The sequence below is a fragment of the Gavialis gangeticus genome, unplaced genomic scaffold (assembly GCF_001723915.1).
Source record: "Gavialis gangeticus isolate Ggan-Ray unplaced genomic scaffold, GavGan_comp1, whole genome shotgun sequence".
In the NCBI taxonomy this organism is placed as follows: Eukaryota; Metazoa; Chordata; order Crocodylia; family Gavialidae; genus Gavialis; species Gavialis gangeticus.
In genome coordinates this window covers 2,280,931-2,285,648 of record NW_017729014.1, presented here as the reverse complement: position 1 = coordinate 2,285,648, position 4,718 = coordinate 2,280,931, and the positions used below count along the sequence as shown (strand labels likewise).

The 4,718-nt window shown below is 55.7% G+C and overlaps 1 protein-coding gene across 1 annotated transcript in view; it reads right to left on the bottom strand.

The window, feature by feature from the left end:
* The window catches only part of PLEKHG5 (pleckstrin homology and RhoGEF domain containing G5), a 108,217-nt gene that overhangs the window by 35,499 nt on the left and 68,000 nt on the right, over positions 1 to 4,718 (bottom strand). The window lies entirely within an intron of this gene.

The window sequence follows — 4,718 nt, the reverse complement described above, 5'->3', positions numbered from 1 at the left end:
TGGGGCACCTGGGTTCTATTTTAGGACCTGATCAAAAGGTGCTTTGGCGATAACAACATCACCAACCCCTGGCCAGATGCTTCCAAATAGTCAGGCCAGGGTGCAGAGCCCTGAGAAGGAACATCCCAGAGCCTCAACCCCACTGCCTTTTTTTTTTTTTTTTTTTAAGTAAAAATGTTCATGTTCCAAGCCAAATTCCAAATCCATGAGTCATTCAAGAACCATATGTGGCCCTGCGAAAGGCAAACATCCTCCACCCCTACCTGGGGCTTCAGATGTTTCCAGATCATTTGGCGGGCATCCTATGTGCAGGCCCAAGCCCGGAGGCTTGGGATTCGGATTCCCCCAAGTTTCACTTGCCCTCAGCCGTATGGCTGCAGGAGCAAGCTAGGGAGAAGTTTCCCATTTCCATAAAGTGGGCATAAAGCAATGAACACGTTACCTCTGCCAAAAAAGTGGTTATCCCCTGTCCCTAGGAAAACTGCCTTAGTTGATAATGATGTTTCCCCTGCCAGGTCCCCTATTGACACCTCTGGAGGGACAGCGAAGCTGCCTTGTGCTGAAATGAAGCAGCCCAGGACAGCCCAAGGCTGCAAGGATGCAGCAGCAAGCACAGGGAGAGGCAGTGTTTTCCCTGCAGCCCTATGCACAGTGTCTGCCCCACCTGGGACCTGAACCACCCTCTTCCTCATCCCCACCTCTCCCTCTGGGCCCGCCCCCACTTAGACAGAAGTAGGGCTGTGAAGCTCCCAGGCCCTGCTGCTGGTGTCTGCTGCCGGGAAGCCTCCCTGCCCAGCATGCCAGGACCTGCTCCTGGGGCAGAGTCATCCTGGTTGAACAAGGGGTGGCAGGTGTGGGGAGGAGCAGAGCCCAACTGCGGCTGCAGGAGCTCCTGCTTGCTGAACCAGGGAATAAGCATGTCCCATGCAGGGCAGTAAGGCTCCTGCACAAGGTGCCTGGCCAGGGGGCAGCAGCCCCGCACAGGGGCTGTGAGCAGGGCCTCACACCCCGCCCAGCTGGCCCCCACCAGCCCTAATCTCTTCTGTCCCCACCTCCCACTTTGAGGCAAAGGCTCACACAGCCCATTGGGAGGACATGCCTTCTGGCTTGTTCCACCTTGCTCAGCCCAGCCCCACCTTCACCACTGCCATGGTGAGGCTGTGCTCCAGCAGACTTGGGGACAGCAACAGCAGACAGCAACTGTGACAGTGACAACAACAGTGAATGAGCTGAGAATGTAAACCCCAAAATCAGGGCTAGGACTGAAAGAGTAAGGGAAAGGGCTGCGCGGGAGTGCAGATCCACAGATGCATTTATTGTAACAGATGCACTGGCTTTAAATGTGAAATAAGGTATGTGAAGAAAAGTTTTTGCTAGATGATGATGATGATGTGTGTGTGTATTTTTTTAAAAAGGTTTGGAGGCAGTCCCACTCACAGGACAGCCTTTCAGAGCAGAGGCGGCAGCCCTCCGTCAAGGCAAGAAGCTGAGATCCTGCTCTGGCCCTCAGCAGAGCCCAGACACATCCATTAACCTGTTCTCTCCCCTTTCATGACTCACCGCTGAATTGCTGCAACAGATACTCAAGACCAGTTGGCCCTGAATGAATAACAAATCCTCAGCAGGAAGAACAGGGCTCTGGAACCTCTAACCCCAGGGAGCCCAGTTCCTGCCCCATGGGACCCTGCTGCCAGTGCTCCAGGAGAGCCCAGTCAGGCATATCTCTGGCCCACGAGGGGCCATCACTTGGATACTAGGGCCACAGTCACTGGGCAGCTGGCTCCAACCCACTGCTCCGGGATGCCACGCTGCTGCTCCATGTTTTATAAACAAAAGTTTTTAACTCAGCTTGCCGTGACCCCATGCTAGACAGGAAAAGGTGGCCCTGCTTCCCCTGCACAGAAAGGCCAAGACTTCACCTGTATAGATGACAAGGATGCCCCATGACAGTACTGGCTACAGCAGACACTGCACAGGTAGGTGAGCAGGCCATGCCACCAGCCCTGCCCCAAACCCCAGGTGACTGGCGCTGCCCCATGCCCCCTTGAAGTTCAACAAGGACAAGTACAAAGTCCTGCACTTAGGACAGAAGAATCCCATGCACTGTTACAGCCTAGGGACTGACTGGCTAAGCAGCAGCTCTGCAGAAAAGGACCTGGGGGTTACAGTGGATGGTAAGCTGAAGATGAGCCAACAGTGTGTCCTTGTTGCCAAGAAGGCCAACAGCATACTGGGCTACATTAGTAGAAGTGCTGCCAGCAGATCAAGGGAAGTAATTATTGTGTTCTATACTGCACTAGTTAGACCACATCTGGAGTGCTGTGTCCAGTTTTGGGCCCCCCACCGTAGAAAGAAAGTGGACAAGTTGGAGAGGGTCCAACAGAGAGCCACAAAAATGGTTCAGGGGCTGGGGCACATGTCTTATGAAGACAGGCTGAGGGAACTGGGTTCATGTATTCTGCAGACAAGAAGACTGAGAGGGAATTTAATAGCAGCCTTCAACTACCTCTAGTTCTGGGTCCAAAGAGGATGAAGCTAAGCTGTTTTCAGTAGTGGCAGATGACAGATCAAGGAGCAACGGTGTCAAGTTGTAGCAAGGGAAGTTTACATTGGATATTAGGAAAAACTTTCTCACTTGGAGGTGGTGAAGCACTGAAATGGGTTACCTATAGAGATGGTGGAATCTCCTTCCTTGGAGGTTTTTTAAGGCCCATCTTGACAAAGCCCTGGCTGGAATGATCTAGTTCGAGATGGTCCTGTTTTGAGCAGGGGATTGGACTAGATCAGTGCTTCTCAAACTACATGAGGTGGTGGACCAGCAATTTTTTTTCCAGAGGGCCAGGGATCAGTGCCCGGTTCAGCTGGTGGCAGCAACTGCGTGTAACAGCGTTACACAAATGTGCGACCAGCTGTTTCTTTCTCTTTCCTCACCTTGCACAATGTGACGTCACCTGGAGTGTTGGAACATATGAACTGTGGCGCTATGACAGATCAGTGTTATGCTTCTGAAAATATATTTCTTTCTTTCCTGGCAACTCGCTGTGGACCGGCGACTGGTGGCTTGCAGACCAGCACCGGTCCGCGGACCACCACTTTGAGAAGCACTGGACTAGATGACTTCCTGAGGTCCCTTCCAACCCTAACTTTCTATGATTATATGACAGCTGGAGCCTGAGGGAAAACACAGTTTCCATTTTCTGCAGCAGGAGCCATGAGAATCCCCTCACAGCCAGACCCCTCCCAACCCCTCCATGCTGCAGATTCAACTTCCTTCCCCCATGGTCCTGTATGCAGCCCTCGTGTCTATGTGCAAGGCAGGAGGGAAGCATTTTGAGGCAGCTGCAAGATGTGTGCTGCCCCTCACAGCACCAGTGATGGGCCCCAAAGCTGGGAACATCCTTGCGCATGGACCTGTGGCTCATTCCTCCCAAGTCTCACATGGGAATTAGACACAGCCAGGCTTAGTCTCTGCAGGCAGTTATGCAACTGCAAAGGGAAAAAAGATAGACTGTAACCCAGGGAATGCCTGTGGGAGGGGCCAGTGGCTCTACTCTTATCAGCAGGAGTCCCCTAGCCTTGGTCCCTGGCAGGGAAGGGGGTCCCCTGTCCGGGTGCCAGGCATGTGCAGGGAGGTGGGCAGCAGGCACTCAAGCAGGGACACTGTGCTATGGAAAATCCCCACCACAGGCAGCATCCTCCTGGGAGCTCCAGACAACAGGACTCAGCCTGTCAGGTGGCCTGGCCCTGCGTACAGAGAGTGGCGGAGCAGGCTAGCCGGGCGTGCTGGGACAGTGCTTGCACTTGCCAGGGTACCCAGGCTCTTGCTGGGCTGCTCGAGTGCATAGTGCAGGCAGCACTCCCTGGATGCCCTTTGAGGCTCTGCAGAAGCCTGCAACCCCACCAAGCTCCAGGGCAGACCTCATTGGCAAGTGCAGCACTGAGTGATGTGCAGACGTCGGCTCCAAGGAGGGGCTGTGCTCCCTGCGGAGGCAGTGCCATAGATGGGAGCCCGGCCTTGCCTGTGCTGCCCGAGCATGCTGGGAGCAGTCAGCATCTAGTGGCTCAGTGCCACTTGGAAACAAACCACTCAGGCTCCAGATCTCACCTGCCTCCCACATGACCCGCTGCTGAGGTGAGCAAAGGCCCTGGGAAAATGGCATATACTTGGTCCCCTCCACTGGGACCGGAGCACCCACACAGCTAGGCCCTGTCAGCTGCCATGCAGGGTCCCCAGGCCAGCTGTTCATCCGAGCCATCTGAGCACTCACCGCCAACAGCACCTGCCTTCGGCTGCTGACAAACATGCCCAGAGCCCCTTGCAATTACAGAGCTTCCCTGGAAACCCCGGACTAGCCATGGCCCAGCAGCAAAAGGAGAAGCTTTTGGCTGGCACCTTCCAGCAGCAGCTACAGGCTTGGGGCCAGAGTGGGTGCCTCTGGCCGGGCGTGTGGGACAGGTGAAGAAATGGCCGGTGGCAGCAAGCGCCCTCCCAGCCAGTGGATCTCCGCCCCAGATTCTCCAGTGATGGAGACACGCAGGAAATATCCCTGGGCACCAAGAGCCCGAGCCCGGGGCCTGCGGGCAGACGGAGGCCTGAGCTCGTGAGGAGAGCAGCGCGCTCAGGCCAGGCCAGCCCAGCCCGCGGCCCCGAGCCTGCCAGGGGTGCCCGGCACGTGGCGGCCGCTGTCCCTGGCGGAGGTCCCTGCCGAGGAGCCCGG